Genomic DNA, 20,697 nt, shown 5'->3' with positions numbered 1-20,697 from the left:
TTGTAGAATATTCTTTGACAACTTTTGGGAATCACCCTTATAAAATTGAGGGCATACAATGCAGAAACGTAAGTTTTATAATTTTTTGAAACAAATATTATGCATACCTTGGAAACAAGTATTAACTAAATTTTAAAATAAATATTACTTTATAAAGAGAGATTTAAGTCAATGTCTGAATTTACTCAAGATTTGAAATATCCAGGGCAGCCCGGGTGGCTCAGCGGTTTAGTGCCGCCTTTGGCCTGGGATATGATCCTGGGGACCAGGATCAAGTCCCACATTGGGCTCCCTGCATGGAGCCTGCTTCTCCCTCTGCTTGGGTCTCTGCCTCTTTCTCTCTCTGTGTCTTTCATGAATAAATAAATAAAATCTAAAAAAAAAAAAGAAAAAAGATTTGAAATATCCCAGGGGTGCTTGGGTGGCTCAGTAGGTTAAGTGGCTGACTTCGGTTCAGTCATGATCCTGGGATCTAGTGCCCCACCCTCAGGCTCTAAGCTCAGTGGAGAGTGGTTTCTCCCTCTCCCTCTGCCCCTCCCCCTTCTCATCCTCGCTCTCTCTCAAATAAGTAAATAAAATCTTTTAAAAAATGATTTGAAATGTCCAATAGATATCCATATTGATTACATTTTTATATGAAGACAAAAAATTCAGAAATGTCAATTTTAACATCATCTGCAGAATGATGTTATTTGAATGATGTTATGATGCAGAATATTTTATCAAGTATAGTGTTAGGGTAGCTTAAACTGCTATAACAAGGAAACCAAGAGGGGCACCTGGGTGGCTCAGTCTCATGAACAGCCATCTCTTGATTTTGGTTCAGATGGTGATCTCAGGGTCCTGGGATGGAGCCCTGTATGGGGCTCTGCACTCAATGGGGAGACTCCTTCAGGATTCTCTCTCTCCCTCTCCCTCTGCCCCGCCCCCTGCCTTCTCTCTATCTCAAATAAATAAATGACTCGAAAGAAGGAAGGAAGGAAGGAAGGAAGGAAGGAAGGAAGGAAGGAAGGAAGGAAGGAAAGAAGGAAGGAAGGAAGGAAGGAGAAAGAAAGAAAAAGAATAAAGAAAAAGAAGCCAAGAAATGTAATGGCTCAAATACAAAAGAACTAGGCTTCGCACTTGGATAACCCTCTTGGTCAGTGGGATCCAGCGTCCGTTCTCCAGGAGGTGTCTCAGGAACCCAGACTTCTTTCATCTTGGGGCTCTAGTTTACAGTCTCATCCGCAACCACACGGTAGGACGGGAAAAAGGGCTCAGAAGGCATATACTAGTTTCTGTAAAGTCACTTCCACTATAAGCCATCAGCTAAACTTAGTGAGGTAATCACATTTCACTGCCAGGAAAGGCTGGGAAAGGTAGCCTAGCTGTACCATTAGGAAGTGGAAACGCGTTATCTATGAACCCCCGGCCACTCCTGCCACATGAGGTCCGACAGCTATGCATGATTACAGTTATTTGGGAAGCTATTTTCTAGGTTTGCTAGTTGTTCAGGTTAGAATTTAATTTGTAAGATTTGAGTTTGGAAGGGTAGTTTACTTCCAGTCTTGGTGAACCAGGGGATTTATCATAGAGAGACACCTCAATGCAAAACCAGAGCTGACAAGATGACCTTTCTTCAATAACAGGGACTGCTGCTGCCTGGAGGGTAAAGACCAGAGAGAAAATCCCGTTCCTGGGAAGCTCCCAACATCCCTGCGAATACATTCTCTCTCCCTTCTTAAAATTTCATCTGCAGGTAGAATGGTACATTGGCACAAAGACTTTTCCTTCCTAAACTCTACCCAAGCATCTCTGTTTTCACCCTCAGAAAAAAATAAATATATTTCTTTTTTTATGATTTTATTTATTCATGAGAGACACAGAGAAAGAGAGGCAGAGACATAGGCAGAAGGAGAAATAGATAGTCTCCCTGTGGGGAGCCTGATGCAGGACTTGACCCCGGGATCACAACTTGAGCCAAAGGCAGAGGCTCAACCACTGAACCACCCAAATGCCCCCCAAAATAGATATATTTCATAGAAATATAAGGATGAGTCAAGTCGACCTGTGGGGAAAAGCTCTGAGTGCTAGTAGCAAGGCTTTGCTGTGGGGTTTTGAGATCATTGCATTGAGACCTGGCTCTCTCACAATTTAATTGGTTAAATTTTTCTTTCTTTAGATACATAATGAAATAGGAAGAAACAACTTCTGCTGTATAAGAATGCCCAAAGTCAGAGATCTTTTTTTTTAAAGATATTATTTATTTGACAGAGAGAGAGAGAGCATACAAGCAGGGGGAGCAGCAGAGGGAGAGGGAGAAGCAGGCTCCCCACTGAGCAGGGAGCCCGATGCCAGATGCCGATGCCTGGATCCCAGGGTCCTGGGATCATGACCTGAGCCAAAGGCAGACGTTTAACTGACTGAGCCCCCCAGGCAGCCCAAAGTCAAAGATCTTTATCTGGACAAGGATCCAGCTGATGTGCAGCTCTTATATGCTGTCAGGGCATCCATCTGAACTTTCAGGAACCTCCTATATCCACAGTCAAACATTTTTAATATCATCCTGTTAAGATCTCCACCCAAGAATCATTCTGCCAGACTTAGAGATAGGGACTCCTAACCTCAAAGGAGGGCCTCATTCAAGTCAGATTTTGATAGGATGCCTCATAGGATGTAAGTACATCTTTTTTCCCAGTTGGGTAGGCAGCCTGTTCCTTCAAAGCTGGCATGGTTACACTGCTGCTGGTAAAGGACACACACTTCCCTTGGAAGCTACCCTTGAACAAGGAGGATGGCCCACCTCCATAGAGAATTAGCAAATAAAATTCCAAAGTCCCAAACTCAATTGTGCTTCTATTTTGATTGATTTGTAGATATTATCAAGGACTCACACAAATCTAAAATAACAAGTGTCAAAGATTTCCAGGGAAAAAAGAAAGAAAAAAAAAGAAGTGAAATAAAACCTTTAAGGCTTTATATGAGCTATGCTCCCTGAGAAAAATCTTTCCAGGATGGAAGAAATAAAAGTGTGAACTTTATGAAACTGCCAAGCAATATGATATATTCTATAACATGTACAAATACTTTAAAATAGATTAAAGAGATCAGTCTTTAGGCAACTAAATCTTATAATGGTTTTCTACCTGGAGAAGATCCTTGTTCTATTTCAAGTAAAAATCAATTACTCAATTGAGTTATGAGACTGTTGCTTAAGGGTAAATATCTCTACCAGATGAAAATATAACTTTGGCTTATTAAAGTATTCTTCATGATCTTTGCTTCTGAATCATAAGATTAGGACCTAAGAGACATGCATTGGCACCGTTGGCATTGGGCCAACAATTAGTAATTGTAAGAAATCTAAGGATTTTTTCTGTGCTAAGATATTTTACTAAGGTTTTTAGAGGGTTTTAATACTAGAACATAAAATTAATTTGAAGAATTCTATTTTAAGCATTAGCTAAGTTTACTTAATACTTATAATGCTGAAAAATCCTTAACTTTATTTCATGAATTGGAGTTAAAGGATAGTTGCAAGTCTTCTCTTTGATTTATAACACAGTACAAAAATTAAGTGCAAACATGAATCTGTCAATTGTGCCAAATTTGAATTTGTTTTTTTGGCAAAAAGTTTAATTAACTGTGACCTCCTAAATTTGTTATCCTCATTCCTTACACCGTTATTTAAAAGCATACAGAAGGAAATGGATTTTGTTAAATTGAATTTTTAAAACTATTGTTATATAATTGGCTTTTGTAAATTTCTGACATTACTAAAAATTGTGTGGACTTGCAGAGATTCTCCAATTACACTACCCTAGGATGTTTTATTTTTCTGATGCCTTCTTATTATTAACAGTGATTTAGTGATTTAGTGTCAACTACAGTTATATGTTCTAAGAGATTTTGACACCTTGGAATAATTAATAAAGAATCATAGGTTGTCAGGAAATCTAAAGAAGTTCACATTTTGAAAGATAGAAGATAAATTATATATGTGTGTATGTTAATAAAAATTTTATTATTTTTGGATATTGACCAGGATATTGATGTTGATATAGTCAAGATATAGGGCAGTTCCATCACCATGTTGTACCTTTTATTATTTTTTAAAAAGATTTTATTTATTCATGAGAGACACAGAGAGAGGCAGAGACATAGGTAGAGGGAGAAGTAGGCTCCCTGTGGGGAGCCCAGTGTGGGACCCCGGGATCATGACCCAAACCAAAGGTAGATGCTCAACCACTGAGCCACCCAGGTGCCCCCATGTTGTACCTTTTAGTCACATCAGCTTCCCCCCAGCCCCACTCTGTCCTTATCCCCAAGCAACCACTACTCTGTTCTCCCTTTTGATAATTTTGTCATTTCAAGGTTGTTACAAAATTGGAGCCATACAGCATGTAACCTTTCTGGATTGGCTTTTTCATTCAGCACAATTCTCTAGAGCTTCATCCAGGTTAATGTATGTATCAACATTTCATTCCTTTTTATTGCTGAGTAGTATCCCGTGGTCTAGATGTACCACAGTTTGTTTAACCATTCACCGGTTGAAGGGCCCCTGAGTTGTTTTTAGTTCAGGGCTATTATGAATATAGCTACTATAAGTAGTCCCATACACGTTTATGTGTGAACATAAGTTTTCATTTCTATGGAACAGATGCCCAGAAGTGTAAATGCTAAGTCGTAGGCAAGTTGCATGTTACATTTTAAGAAACTGCCAGTTTCCCAGAGTGGCTGTACCATTTCACATTCCCACCAGTAATATGTGAATGATCCAGTTTCTCGCATCCTCAACAGCATTTGGTGTTGTTACTATTTTTTATTTTAACCATTCTCGTAGATATGTGGTGAAATCTCATTGTGGTTTTAATTTTCATTTCCCTAATAGGTAATGATGTTGAACATCTCTTCAACTGTTTATTTTCTTCTGTATATCTTCTTCAGTGCATTGTCTCTTTATACTTTTCCCCCATATTTTATTTGGACTGTTCACTTTTCTATTGCTGAGTTTCGGGAGTTGTTTTATACTCTGAATACTATTCTTTTTAGTTATATAGTTCACAAGTGTTTTTTCCCAGTGTATAACTTGTCTTTCATCCTCTTCTCAGACTCTTCCACACAGCAAAAGTTTTTAATTTTGGTGAAGAGCAATTTATTGATTTTTCCCTTTTTGGATCATGCTTTTAGCATTGTCTTAGAATTCTTGGCCTAGCCATAGATCCCAAAGATTTTTCAGCCATGCTTTTTTCTAAAAGCTTTATAATCTTACATTTCATGTGTAAGTCTGCAATCCACTTAAGATCATGTTTATGTATAGGGTGTGAGACTGAAGTCAAAGTTCATTTTTTTGCTAGTGGGTATCCAACTGCTCCAGAATCATTTATCAAAATCCAAAATCATTTATCATTTATCACAAATTGCTTTTGTACTTTTGTCAAAAATCACTTGAATATTTTTTTGTGGGTCTATTACTGAGTCCTCTGTTCTCTTCTGTTGATCTATGTGTCTATCCCTTCCCAGTATCATACATAGTCTTTATTACTGTACCTCTACAATAAGTTTTGAAACTAAGTAGATTGATTCCTCCCATTTTATCCTCTTTTTTTCAAAATTGTTTTAGCTAGTTCACTTCCTTTCTCTTTCTATATACATTTGAAAATAATTTGCCTATATACACAATTTTTACTTGGCTCTTGATAAAAATCTTATCAAACCCATATCAGTTTGGGAAGAGTTTGTATATTTGCTAGGTTGACTCTTCCAAGCCATGACCAAATTATGTCTCTCAATTTATCCAGATCACTTTTGATTTCTTTCATTATGTCATTTTCAGCATCCAAATCCTGTACATTTTTGTTAGATTAACACCTAAACATTTCTCCCTTTTTTGAGCAATTGTAAATGATATCATATTTTAAATTTTGGTGTCTATATCTATTGCTAACATATAGAAACACAGTTGATTTTTGTATATTTATCTTGTATCCTATGACCTTAACTTAGCAGTTTTAGGAGCACTTTTGTATATCCTTTAGGATTTTCTATATGGACAGTCTTGTGGCAGAAGAGGACAGTTTATTACTCTTCATACTTGATAAATCACAACTCTGGACATCTCCAAGTCATTATGAAGGACTTGGAGATGCCATTTGATCACTTTTTTTTTAGGAATGTCTCTGTATTCCTAAAGTATAAAGACTTGTCAATTTTCTTTATCAACACAGAAGAGGATCATTGCAAGCTTGACTCTGCTGGCACATAATTTGAGAATCTGTCTTAATTTAGCATCAGAGTGATAATTTAGAGAGATTTTCATTGGAAACTTACATGAATTTTATTCAATAATAAGTTTTATATCTATATTTTATATTATCTTTTAAATACCACTGTAGAAAATAAACTAAATAATATAAAGCAATTACTCTTAAACACTAATCTGTACACTACTCCTTCCAGATAACCAAATTTTCACTGATCCATGAAAGGAGAAAAAATAACAAGGTAGCAAGCTTTACATAACACTAATTTATCCAATTTTGAAGGGTGATATTTTATGAGATTATGTCCTGACTGATTTTTTGGCATTAAAATTCTCTCTCTTTTGTGAAATAATGATGATGGTTGATGTGAATTTTTATTATTTTGAATGTACTTGGCAAAATCAAAATTTTGAACTTTATGTCTACACTGAAAATTTAAAATGGAATTTTTTAAGGTCTTAGAAATTAAGAAGTCTAAGTACCCTATTATTATCATAAAGTACACTTATTGCCATTTTATTATTCATGAAACTTTTAACATAGCATGTATATATCCTATAGATAGATCAATAGGCTGTTGCTCTATCAACCAAAATACCTCCAAGTTAAAATACTAAATAAAAATATTGATTTTAGTCCAGAAGTGAAGATGTTCAGTGCATCCCTAGGCCAGACATAGAATTCTTCTGCTTGGCCAATACTGTCACTGATAATGATCAGAAAAGCTAGACAAAATATAGAAAGCATCTACTTGAAAGCAAAAGAAAGCTAACAAGGTGGAGAAGAATTGCTAAAATCCAAGAGAAGACAGAAATCTTGGCATCTGGGGTTATTTCCCTTTGGGACATTTGTCAGCTAAAAGACAAAGTGGTGCTTTTTGACAGCTTTGATTTGAGAGGGGGACAAGTGTTGGAGTCCAGGCCCCATTAAGGGAGAGGTCCTGATAAACACCCACTTTGGGACAGTACACTAAGGGATGATTCCCTAGGAATAAGGGGAAACCAAAGTACAGCAGCCCTTATTCAAACTGCAACCCCACTCCCAGTTACCTAGGTAGCCCATGAAAACCTTAGTCTCTGAAATTGACTAAGGTGATCCAAGATGGTAGTGCTCAGAGACGCCTGATCAAAACAAATGCAAATCTTTTCTGGGAAAAGAACATCCTAGGACCTGCTCAAATAAAATGTCCAGCACACACTCATAGATAACCAGGTACATCAAGGGATAAGACAACATGAATGAAAACCAGTTAGAAATCATAAGCAATAAGATTAGATCTGTAGAGATTCTGGATATTGGAACTAATAGATATACTCACTATAAGCAAATAAATAAAATTTAAGATAGAAAATTCAGCAGAGGGGCAACTGGGTGGCTTGGTTGGTTGAGCATCTGCCTTCAGCTCTAGTCATGATCCCAGGATCCTGGGATTGAGCCCGGAGTCAGGCTCCCTGCTCAGTGGGGAGCCTGCTTCTCACTCTTGGCTTCTTCCCCCTCAACTTGTGTGTTCATGGGTTCTCTCTTTTTCTCAAATAAATAAATAAAATCTTTTAAAAAATTCAGCAGAAAACTTAAAACTATACAGAAATGACACAGGAGATTTTTAAAAGAAGTATCCAGAAATTTTAGAAATGAAAAAGTACAGTAACTGAAATTAAGAATTCAGTGGGTTTAACATCAGATTTGACAAAGCCAAAGAGAGAATTACTGTTAAGATAGAAGAAAATATCCAGAGTGAAGCAGGGAGAGATAAGTTGATAAAAATTACAGAAGAGAGGATAAAAACCAGAGGACTTGGTAGAAAAAACAAATCTAACATGCATTTCATTGAAGTTCCAGAAGAAGAGGAAAAAGGAAGTGGGTCAAGAAGTATATAGGGATTATGGCTGAGAATTTTCTAAGCTGATTGAAGACATTGGCATAGCCCAGATCACTTAGACAACAGAGCCTGCATATAAGCAACTGTTATTCCAGCAATCTGGTTAGGAGGAGAAAGGGAAAGAAAATTATCCACCAGTTTTCCTCTTGCATTGGATAAAGTCCCTCACTCAGGTGAAAACTCTTGAACTTTAAGGTTATGTCTGTGTGAGGGCCACGTGAGTACCATGGTATCTCATGCCTCAGCCACACTAGGGAGCCCCAGGGCAGGAGATGAAAGGACATAGGGAGTGCATGTGCTGAGATGCTGGCAGACTGTGCTCAAGGGTCACAAAGGGCTGGGAATGGTCACTACAGAGGGCAGGGATGCAGATGGGACTTGGGGCTCTGACCTGAATCTGTGGAAATGTTAGTGCATGGATCAGAGTGACACAATAACTCTTGTACAGACATCAGCCAACCAATTCAAGAAGCCCTGAGAAGCCCAAGCAGGATTATAAAAGGAAAGAAAAAGAAAGACCACCTAGGCATATTGGAGTAAAACTGCCATAGCCAAGAAAAAGAGAAAATCTTAAAAACAGTCAGAAAAAGAAGGCAGATCATCTGAAAAAATGAACAACTAAAATGATAGTCTACTTTTCAATAGACATAATGAAGCCGGAAGGCAATGACATGGCACCTTCAACTTACTGAAAGAAAATAACTGTATACCCAGCAATTGCACTACTAGCTATTTACCCAAAGGATACAAAAATCCTAATCCAAAGGGATACATGCACCCCAATGCTTTTAGCAGCATTATCTACAATGGCCAAATGATGGAAACAGCCCAGTTGTCCATGATGAATAGATGGAAAAAGAAGATGTGGCATATGTATACAATGGAATATTACTTAGCCACAACAAAGAATAAAATCATACCATTTGCAATGACACAGATGGAGGTAGAGTGTATAATACTAAGTGAAATGAGTTAGAGAAATAAAAATACTATATGATTTCACTCTTATGTGGAGTTTAAGAAATAAATGAGCAAAGGGAAAAAGAGAGAGGCAAACCAAGAAACAGACTGTCAGGGTATCTGGGTGGCTCAGCCAGTTAAACATCTGACTTTATTTTGGCTCAGGTCATGATCTTAGGGTTGTGATGGAGCCCTGCCTTGGGCTCCATGCTTGGTGCAGTGTCTGCTTGAGATTCTCTCTCTCTGCCCTTCTCCCCTCCCCCACCACTCACATGCACTTTCTGAATACATAAATAAATAAATATCTTAAAAAAAAAAAAAAAGAAACAGCTGTTAACTATAGAGAACAAACTGATGGTTACTAAGGGAGGGAGGGTGGGGGGTTGGGTGAAACAGGTGATAGGGATTAAGGAGGGCACGTGTCCTGATAGCATTGGATATTGTATGGAACTGGTGAATCACTAAATTCTACACCTGAGACTAATATTACACTGTATGTTGACCAACTGGAATTTAAATAAAATTCTAAAAAAAAAAAAAAAAAAGGAATTAACTGCCATAGCTACTTAGCAAAATCTATCAATAGTGAAAATGTTCTTTTGAAATGAAATAGAAATGAAGACATTCTCAAGAAAAAATTAAGTGAAAGGTCATTGCCAGCAAGCCTGTACTATGAGTATTAAAGGGTGCACCTCAGGGATCCCTGAGTGGCGCAGCGGTTTAGCGCCTGCCTTTGGCCCAGGGCGTGATCCCGGAGACCCGGGATCAAATCCCACATCGGGCTCCCGGTGCATGGAGCCTGCTTCTCTCTCCTCCTGTGTCTCTACCTCTCTCTCTCTCTCTGTGTGACTATCATAAATAAATTTTAAAAAAATTAAAGGGTGCACCTCAGGCAAAAAAAGAAAAAAAAAAGAGTCAATGTAGAAGGTCAGAGATACAGAAAGAAATGAGAATTAATAAAAATAATGGTATTAGTAAATCTAAATGTGTATTTATGATATAAAACAAAAAATAATAATGTCTTATTCAGCTTAACATATTTATAGAGTTAAATATAAGACCATGATGGTACATGATTTGGGACAGAAGTATATATGAGTTTTCAGAAACCTCCCATTTTACTGGGAACAACTAAAAGTGCCATTACTATTAAAATTTGACAAGATTAAAACTGCATATTCTAATTCTTAAGGCAACCCCCAAAAAAACAGTGAAATGTATAACTTCTCAGTGAATAGAGATTAAAAGTAGATTTTTTTTTAAAAAAAGCAGAATTTAAAAAAAAAAATCAGTCAGTCCGAAAGAGGTCAAAATAGAGAGAAAAAGGAACAGAGAGTAGTGCAAATATAAATCATGTAGTAATCACAAATATATAATCACATAATCAGATATATCATTGATTACAGTCAATACAAAGCAATGAAATGCTCCAATTCAAACACTAAAAATGACAGGTTAATTTAAAAGATAAACCCCAGGGAAGAGAGCTTAGAATTCCTCTTCTCCAAATTATCTATGACATGAAACCAACTGCATATAGCCACTCAGGTTTGGTTTGAACTTTTAAACCATAGGAACCTCACTAAATTTCTATGTCCTCCTCAAGACCATTCTTTTCTAATACAGATCCTTTGCCTCCAATATTAGAGTTCTTTCCTTATTGAGCCAGGAAGTTCATACTAGTTGTACTTCATGGAGTTAATAGACATCTGTCTCTAATTCCGCATGACAATCCTCAAAATATATGAATATGGCTACCTCCTTTTTTCCTTTTACATATTCCAAGTTCTTTTCAGCAATGTTTTATATGATCTTGACCATCTTTTTATATTATTTATGAAAAAAGCCTTCTTTAGATTTGACTCATTGATTTGGCTTGTGAAATTATTTTGGGGTCCTGCTGTTGGTATCCATCAGATTGACACTTTCTTCAATTTTGTATCATTGGGAGATGATCCAGAAAGACGCTTTTTGTCTTTTCATTTTGTTCACTGAGAAAAATATTGGGAAAAAAAATACTGAGTAGAGCACATCTGATGATAGTGCTTCAAAGCAGGTACTGGAGAACTTTCTTGAAGTTGACCTTGATCCATTAATCAGCATCCTGAAGGTCTGAGCATTTAAACATTAATGACAAATATAAATCAATAGTAACAATAACAAGTATAAATCGATAGCCAGCTCACATTTGTCCAATTTGTGTACAAAGCATGAACATCTTGTGGAGCTTCAGACACCCTGGGTCTACTTATCAGACTAGACCTAACAATCTCAGTGGTGATAGTAAATACCATTTCTATTTGTTTATACAGAGAGGCAACCATAAAATGTAAACCTACAGATTTAGGTTATTTTAGTGCAATAACCCAGCCCCTCATCCTTCTACAGGCACTGAAACTGCTGAGCACTACTTTTCTAAGAAGATGCCTCATTGGAATGTACTGGATCTTTTACCTCTGGAGAATCTCAAGTGGTTCCAAAAGCATGCACGATAAATGGATAAAACTGGTGTTAGTCTTCAGAGACCTTCAAAGGCCATTGAGAAGAATGTCAAGCTAGACAAAATTCTTCTAGACTCCAGAAAGTTAAAAAAGGTCTATCTGAGGCTCAGAGGGCACTGGTCTCAGAATCTAGGTGAAGAAGCTCGCTGGGGCATTTGATTTATAGTGATACCCAAACTCTGAGGTCCTTCTTAGTGAATTGGAATCACAGCAATGGACTCCTTTCATAGGGGATCTGTGTTCTGCTGTACATAACAAAAATCCTGACTCAAGCTGGCTTAAACAATAAAGAAATTCTTTATTTCACTAAACCAAACTCCAAAACGCACAGCAGCCTTAAGAGCCAGTGGATTCCTGTCATCGGCAATCCAAGAATATTTTCATTACTCCATTTTGGAAGAGAAATAGAATTACTACGATTGACTAGACTATTGCTTATCTGAAGTTAAATGTATGTGGGTGAATCAGCCAGTGTCCATCACAGGGTTTTTGAATATTTTTTTTTTCTATATTCCCTCTGCTGTAACTTTCTTTTCTTTCTTTCTTTCTTTCTTTCTTTCTTTCTTTCTTTCTTTCTTTCTTTCTTTCTTTCTTTCAGATTTTATTTATTTGAGAGAGAGAGCACAAGTAGTGGGGAAGGAGCGGCAGAGGGAGAGGGACAAGCAGGGAGTCCAACATGGGACTTAATCAGAGAACCCCAAGATCATGACCTGAGCCAAAGTCAGATGCTCAACTGACTGAGCCACCAAGGTGCCCCTATGCTATGCCTTTCATACCTGTGACTTATTCATTCCTTAACTAGATAGAAGCCTGTATCTCCCACTCACCTTCACCCCTTTTTGCCCATCCCCTACCTATTGACTTCTGAATGGAGACTAGAACTTCTAGTTCTAAGTCAAAATCTCCTGACTTTTAAATTACAGCAATAAAATTGAAATTAAGGGTGAAAATTGGCTGACCTGAAAACATCTAACAGGACATAATTTTACCTCAGCTACATGCCTACATACGATCCTACAGAGATTCTCCAACACAACAATAACACAGTTCTTGAATTCTAACAGAGACCTGCGGTAAGGTGTGGTGGGAGAGCACCACAGATATGATGTTTGAGAAGAAGCCTTTTGTTTCTTTTGGAAGCTAGTGGTGGAGAATCTACCAGAAGAGAAGGATGCTTTGGCTAATTTTAATCAACCTAGCCTAGTTTTAACAAATGGTAAAACAAAAAAAAAAAAAAAAAAAAAAAAACAAATGGTAAAACATAATAAGCCTTTGATTCGATATTTTATTGGTCATTTAGTAATAGATTTAGTGAAGAGAATCTGGGACTAATGAATAAACTAAGAAATGGGGTGTTGATTTCATTAATGTGTGCTATCCTTGCATTTAATCATGAATACATAAGAGCTAACTACATAATATGGGCAACAATATTTTCCTTGATTTATTTCTTACCTATTTTGGTGGTTTTTTAAGCAGGGAAATATTTTTGATAATCCAACTTACACATACTAAAATTTACAATTACACAAGAAAGAGAAATTATTAGATGAATTACTGAAAATGACCCGATGTCACCATGGAATGATTTCAACATTTATCTCAGTCATGTGGATTGCTCTTTCAAAGAGAAGAGGATTGAAAAAAAAGAATTTCATTTCTAGAGTAAGATATGTGCGTAACTTCTGTTGACTAAGAATAAAAACTGTCTTGAATTAAAGCAAACCTTATTCAAGACACATATTTTCTGTCTAGTTCTACCTTTGGGTAGAATATAAATTTCTAAGAAATAGACAGAGTGCCAGATTTGCATATAAATTTAGCTATCCAATGCAGGAAATCTATCTCAGAAGCTGACAAAACATATTTGAATAATGGAAGCCTGAAAACTTCAAAGCTTAAAAAGACCATGTATCTGATGCTTGCAAATAATTGCAAGTCAATTTTTTGCATATTAATATTTTAATGTGAATATTTCAATGAAACTTTGAGACTTACTCAGCCTGTATATAAATTTAGCAGACTAACCCTTTGCAACTTCATAATCCATAAATTAGTTCAACATATTTGATATGTGCCAAATAACACTGCTCTCGGCACTGAGGATATAGCAAAAAAGATGGGTACAGTCCTTGATCTTGAGGAGATTACATTCATGGGTGGAGGTAGGCCATAGCTAAGAAGATGAGTGAGCAAGATAATTTCAAATAGTAATAAGAAAATGGGACAGGATGATAAGAGAGTGATGTGGGAATATAACATGAGCAGGTCAGACATAGCCTTTGCAGAGGTGATCTTTGAGCTGAGACAGAAATGGTCCAAGAGGCTTCCATGTGCACAAAGTCTTTATTCATCCAATATGAACAAGATAAAGGAGTACTGCCACATTCGCACCATGCCTTATTCCTTACCACTGAGAAGGTACTCAAAAACTTGTTTCATTGAAAAACTGTCACATTTCTAATAATACAATTGTAGATATTGATTTATTAAGCAAAACACTAATGAGTTTAGCGCATGCCTCAAGATGCTATAGTCTGTCTGATGTCTGGACTGGAAGTCACTGAGGACCAAAGGAAGAAATATAACCTGCTAGCTTCTATTCCCAGTTTTACCTCAGTTTCAATTACTCTACCCTCATGAAATGTTCTTAGTGTGAACGTATCTTTGGCTGCTTTCTTGTTATTTGATTTTAAGTTGGGATATAAGGGGATGCCTGGGTGGCTCAGTGGTTGCGTGTCTGCCTTTGGCTCAGGGCATGATCTTGGAGCCCTGGGATCAAGTCCCGCATTGGGCTCCCTGTGTGGAGCCCGCTTCTCCCTCTCTGTGCCTCTGCCTCTCTGTGTCTCTCATGAATAAATAAAACAAAATCTTAAAAAGAAAAGTTGTAATATAGGTTATTTAACAACACAAAAAAGTGGACGGTTGCTTTCACAGGCCTGACACACATCTTCCTTAAATCTGTCTATGTGTTCTCACTGAAACAGTAAAATGGTAGATATAGTCAAACACAGAAGTGCAACATGCTGTTGTCCAAAATATGGCAGTTGGCAACCTTTCACAAACATGTATATGCCAAGGGGCACCTGGGTAGCTCAATGGGTTAAGCGTCCAACTTTTGATTACAGCTCAGGTCATGACCTCAGGATTCTGGGATTGAGCCGTGCTACCTCAGCTCTGCACTCAGTGGGGAGTCTGTTGAGGATTTCTCTCCCTTCCCCACTGTCCCTTCTCCCACTGGTGCTCTCTCTCAGATAAATAAATAAATCTTTAAAAAATATGTATACACCAAGATGCATTCCTGCTCCTAAACCTTTCTCTAATCAAAACCTTAAAGGAATTTCAGGAAATAGCATGTTTTTATGAATGTTTATAATGTTTCAAAAAAAGTATGAAATAGCTAATTTTCAACACAACATTATTTATATCACTTCAAAAGATGAGAGTTATTCTAAGAGGATTTTGTTTTCTGAAAGTTCATGACTTAACTCTTGCAGCTACAAGATTGTAAAGGGAAGCAAAATTCACATAAAAGAGAGAAAATACAGGGCACCTGGGTGGCTCAGTCAGTTAAGCATCTGCCTTCAGTTCAGGTCATGATCTCCTGGAATCCTGCATTGGGCTCCCTGTTCAGCAGGGAGTCTGCTTGTCTCTCTCCCTCTGCCCCTCCCCTTGCTTATGTGTTCTCTCTCTCTCAAATAAATAAATAAAAATCTAAATCTAAATCTAAAAGAGAGAGAGAGAGAGAGAGAGAGACGAAATATGTCTTTTATCTAGGACAGTTAATAAAGGAAGGGAAAATATTAATGAGGATGATTTGGACATGAGAGGCACTTCAAAAGAGAATAGGTTAACCATCAAATGATCAGGAAAGACCTCATGAAAATCTGATTACACCCTTAAATATTTTTGCAAAAATACTCAGGCTGTGAAAGTCCAGTATGAAGAATGGTATCTCCACTATCCTATAAAAATCAATGCTAGAATTCTTCTTCTTCATCCCATTATTCAATGCTTAGCTGAAATTATAATCTAAATTTGTTCAACGTAAGATAAAGTTTTTACACTGTTTATTTTTATCTTTCAGGATAAATTTCCAACTAAGCTTTTTTTTCATGATTTCTATGAAATTTTCCCCCATTCAAACTTATCTCACTTTAGAGACCTTTTTCTAATACTAGTTATCCTTGATTACTGAATACTTATGCTTCTTACAAAGAATCTGACGCCATAACCAAGTTCTCATTCAGACCTGCAGCCTTGGTTCTGTCCTATTAGAAAGTAACTAACAGATCTGTCACATAAAGCTGTCATTCTTTATGTTCTGTTACATCCTAATAAATTTCAACACAGCCACTGTCTCCCAGTGATTGCTCGTGGTGTCAGGGGCTGGCCCCCACATATCAGAAGGGGAATTTGCACATTAACCTTAGGAAAGTGCCCTTTCCCTGTCTTTAAGGCGAGCATCTCTGTTTCATAGGTTTAGATGGAGGATAAGAAACACAACTTCTTCCCATATTGTTAATTTCCTTGTTATCTTTTGTTTTCTCCTAATTTACCAAACACATGTAACACCAGCCACATGCTTACTTTGACTCATTTAATCCTCAAAACTGCCAAATAGGGTAGGTACTCTTGTTATCACCTGCACTTTTTAGGTGTAGAAACATCTACAGACCAAGTTAGTTGGCATAGTTAGAATTTGAACTCAGAGTTTCAGACTCCAGAGCCTTTGCTCTTAACTTCTAATCTCTACTTTCTTTTGATTATCCTGCCTCTAATTTAAGACATTTTTGGGTAAATAGTTGGCGTATTTGTTTCTTTAAAGATTTTATTTATCTATTTGTTTTTTATTTACTTATTTATTTGACAGAGAATGAGAGAGAGAGCATGAAGAGGTGGAGTAGCAAGCAGAAGGAGGAGAGAAGTGGGTTCCCCACTGAGCAAAAAGCCTGACTTGGGGCTTGATCCCAGGATACTGGGATCATGACCTGAGACAACCGTAGACACTTAACTGCCTGAGCCGCCCAGGTGCCTCTAGATGGTGTATTTATATACCTACAGAAGAGCAGGACTGAACCAACCCTAACTCAGGCCTATTGCTTTATATAAAAGACAAACCTTCACCAAAGAAGATAAATAGTAATCAAGATCACAATGCTTTGTGAGCTGTGTTTACTCTAATCAAGGTTAACATAAACCACTCTCCTGAAGCCATCACTGTCAATCACTGAAGTAGCTACAGATATTGTTAATGCCAATCTACATCCCTCTAAAGATGTTAAATATTGAGCAAACAAATATCAGAAAAACAATTTGTATTTTTAGGTTTCTTTTATTAAGAAGATGTTAAAGTTCCTGTTCTATAAATATTTATTGAATGCTTTTACTTGCTACATAATTGGAGAATTTTAGGGCACTTAATAAATAACATACTTTCCAGGCTCCAGCATTCCACATCAATTAAGAAGTAGATAGGCTATATATTAATTTGCTTGGGCTGTGCTATAATTATAAGACATAAAGAAGCAGGACATATTTAAAGCATTTTTTATAATACCCAAATTATGGAATCAGCCCAAGTATTCATCGGTAGATGAACAGATAAAGAAGATGTGGTATACATATAATGGAATATTACTCAGTCATAAAAAAAAAAGAATGAAATCTTGCCATTTGCAACAACATGGCCGGAGCTAAAGAGTATAATGCTAAGCAAAATAAATCAGTCAAAGGAAGACAAATATATAATTTGACTCATATGTGGAATTTAAGAAACAAAGAAGCAAAAGGAAAAAGAGAGAGGCAAACCAAGAAACAGACTCTTAACTACAGAGAACAAACTGACGGTTAACAGTGGGGAATGGGTTAAATAGGTGATGGGGATGAAGGAGGGCACTTGTCATGTGAGCACCTTGTGCTGTATAGAATTGTTGACTCACCATACTGTATATCTGAAACTAGTATAACACTACATGTTAATTATATGGAAACTAAAACAGAAACTTAATTTATTCTTTTTATTTTTAAATTTAAAAAGAAGATTTTATTTATTTATTCATGAGAGACACACAGAGAGAGGCAGAGACATAGGCAGAGGAAGAACCAGGCTCCATGCAGGGAGCCTGATGTAGGACTCTATCCCAGGTCCCTGGGATCATGCCCTGAGCCAAAGGCAGATGCTCGACCACTGAGCCACCCAGGTGCCGCTAGAAACTTAATTTTTAAAAAATTTTTAAATAAAATATCTTTATCTTAAATAGAAAGAAAAGATTTTTAATGAAAAAAAGCAGGAAATAAAAGTGACAGTCAATCGGGACGCCCAGGTGGCTCAGCAGTTGAACGTCTGCCTTTAGCTCAGGTCATGATCCCAGAGTCCTGGAATCAAGTTCTGCATCAGGCTCCCTGCATGGAGCCTGCTTCTCCCTCTGCCTGTGTCTCTGCATCTCGCTCTCTGTCTCTCATGAGCAAATAAATAAAATCTTTAGAAAAAAGGTGACAGTCAATAAAAGCAGACTCACAAATGGACACTGTGTTAGAATGAGCAGACAAGAAATTTAAAATAAGTGACATATATGTTAAAGGATTGGCTGGAAAAGATGGATAACATGTGGGCAGGGAATTCCACCTCAGAAATGGAAACTATAGAAAAGATGCAAAACGCAATGCGAGGACCAAAAGACAATATTAGAAACAAAGATTTCATTAGATGGGCTTCATGGCAGACTTGACAGAGCAGAGGTAAGATCAGTGAATAGGAATACAAATTTATCCAAACTGAAATGTACTGAGAAAAACCAGTGTAAACACTGAGCAAATCCTCTGAGACCTGAGAGTCATAATCAAATCATCTAATACACGTGTAATTGAAGTCCAAGAGGAAGACAGGAACAATGGAGCAGAATAAATATGTGGAGATGGCCAAGATTCTCACAGATTGGTGGGGGTTGGGGAGCAATTCACAGATTCAGAATCTTGAATAGGGGGATAAAGACCAGAACTCTTGCTGACTTCTCAGAAGGAATGGAAGCTGGAAGACAATAAAACAATATCTTTGAAATTGTCTTAAAAGAGGGATGCCTGGTTTGCTCAGCGCTTGAGCCTCTTCCTTCATTTGGCTCAAGATGTGATCCCAGGGTTCCAGCCACATCGGGCTCCCTGCATGAGCCTGCTTCTCCCTCTGCCTGTGTCTCTGCCTCTCTTTCTGTGTCTCTCAGGAATAAATAAATAAAATCTTAAAAAAAAATAATTTGTGTCCAGCCAGTGCTATAAGAAATACTAGAAGTAATTTAAGCGTGAAGGGATATGACACCAGAGGGAAGCTCAAATCTGGAGGAAGAAATGAAGAGTATCAGAAAGAGTAAATGTGTAATTTAAATAAAAATGTAAAAAAAGAAAAGGAAAGAAAGAATAAACGTGTATAAACATTTAAAAATACTTTTTATTGGGATCCCTGGGTGGCGCAGAGGTTTAGTGCCTGCCTTTGGCCCAGGGTACGATCCTGGAGACCCGGGATTGAATCCCACGTCGGGCTCCCGGTGCATGGAGCCTGCTTCTCCTTCTGCCTGTGTCTCTGCCTCTCTCTCTCTGTGACTATCATAAATAAATAATGCCTTTTATCTATTTATTTGTGTCACATATTTGTTAATTTCTAGAAAATACTACTGATGTTTAAAGCAAAAATAATAACAATGTATTATAGGATTTATAGCATTATTATAATACATAATAAGAGGATAAGAAGCTATAGGGTAAGAGGGAGTGAACTGGATTATACATTGTATGATTCTTATATTGTGAAGCTGTTTGATGTGAGAAGGTAGACATATTAAAGGTAAGTGTTACGATTTCTAGGACAACAGAGAAATAACTCAAAGAATTATATAAATAGAAGGATAAAGTGGAATTCTAAACAAGAAAACCAAATTTGATTAACCCAAAACAAGGCAGGAAAGGGGTGCCTGGCTGGCTCAGTCAGAAGAGCATGTGACTCTTGGTCTCAGGGTAATGAGTTCAAGCCCCACCCTGGGCATAGAGATTGCTTAAGTAAATAAATAAATAAACTTTAAAAAAAGGCAGGAAAAAAGAAAACATGGGAAACAAACAGAAAACCAACCACAATAGTTATATTGTGATTATTGGCACTGAATGTGAAACATAAGTATTCCAATTAAAAAGTAAAGATGAACATAGCAGATTTTCAAAAATGCACCAGAACTATTACTAGACCATATTTTCATAAATACATCAATCCCATTCTTAGGTATTTATTTAAGAGAAATGAAAAATGTATGTCTGCAAATAAATGTATGCTGTAATGTTTGTAGTAACCTTATTCACAATAGCAAAAACTAGAAACAACCCAGATGTTCACCAACAAGAGAGAGGATCAAGACCTAGTGGTGTGGCCATACACTGAATACCACTAAGAAGAAAGGATTGAGAACTACTGGTTCTCATACATGCAGCAACATGGATCCATGTCAAAGACAAACACAAAAAAGTACATATTATATGATTTCTCTGATACAAAGTTCTAGCAGCAGCGAATGTTATCTATTGTGATGGAAATCAAGATCTTCGACTCCTGGGGTTGAGTAGGAATCAACTGAGAGGGGCACAAGAAAACCCCCTCCTGGGATAGAAATGTTCTGGGTCCTATGGTGTGGGTTGCACAGGAGGTTATACATGCATACGCATTGGTCAAATGATAGAGTAGACAGTTTGACAGGAGCTGGAAGAAAGGATGGTGATAAATAGGTTACATATTAGAAGCCCAGGAGCACAACATCCCACATTAGAAGCCTGAGGGCACAACATCCTGACTTTGTATGCTTCCAAGACCCTTTAACATCCTGGCCTTCTGGCTGCCAGGACCCTCTGGCTAACAGACCGAGAGCCACAGGTGCAGAACAAGGGCTATCTTCTTCTACTTCTGCCCTAGGGTAACCCCTAGGCTCGTTATAATCCATTTGCATTGTGGTTTCAGCCTCCACCCCCATGGGGGTAGGCTGCCATGATGTAGGGTGGAAAACATCCCCTCCCAACCTGTGAGGAGTCCACCAAAGGATTGGAAGCAGCCTCCATTAGAGACCACCCCATCCATGACCCAGGC

General features: G+C 37.4%; 1 long non-coding RNA gene across 3 annotated transcripts in view; it reads left to right on the top strand.

The window, feature by feature from the left end:
• Nucleotides 1-20,697, top strand: part of LOC140638475 (uncharacterized) — an 83,765-nt gene that overhangs the window by 41,535 nt on the left and 21,533 nt on the right. Inside the window, exon 7 of one of the 3 annotated variants that reach the window (XR_012035507.1) lies at nt 11,470-12,806. The exons of 1 other annotated variant lie outside the window; for it this stretch is intronic. This is a non-coding gene — a long non-coding RNA (uncharacterized lncRNA). Of the gene's footprint in view, nt 1-1,628; nt 1,799-11,469; nt 12,807-20,697 lie in introns of those variants that run through there. One more of the 3 variants, XR_012035506.1, reaches the window with a different exon arrangement.

This window comes from Canis lupus, chromosome 1 (assembly GCF_048164855.1).
Source record: "Canis lupus baileyi chromosome 1, mCanLup2.hap1, whole genome shotgun sequence".
NCBI lineage: Eukaryota > Metazoa > Chordata > Mammalia > Carnivora > Canidae > Canis > Canis lupus.
The sequence above is the reverse complement of the archived record's forward strand: the minus strand, read 5'-3'. Positions and strand labels throughout refer to the sequence as shown.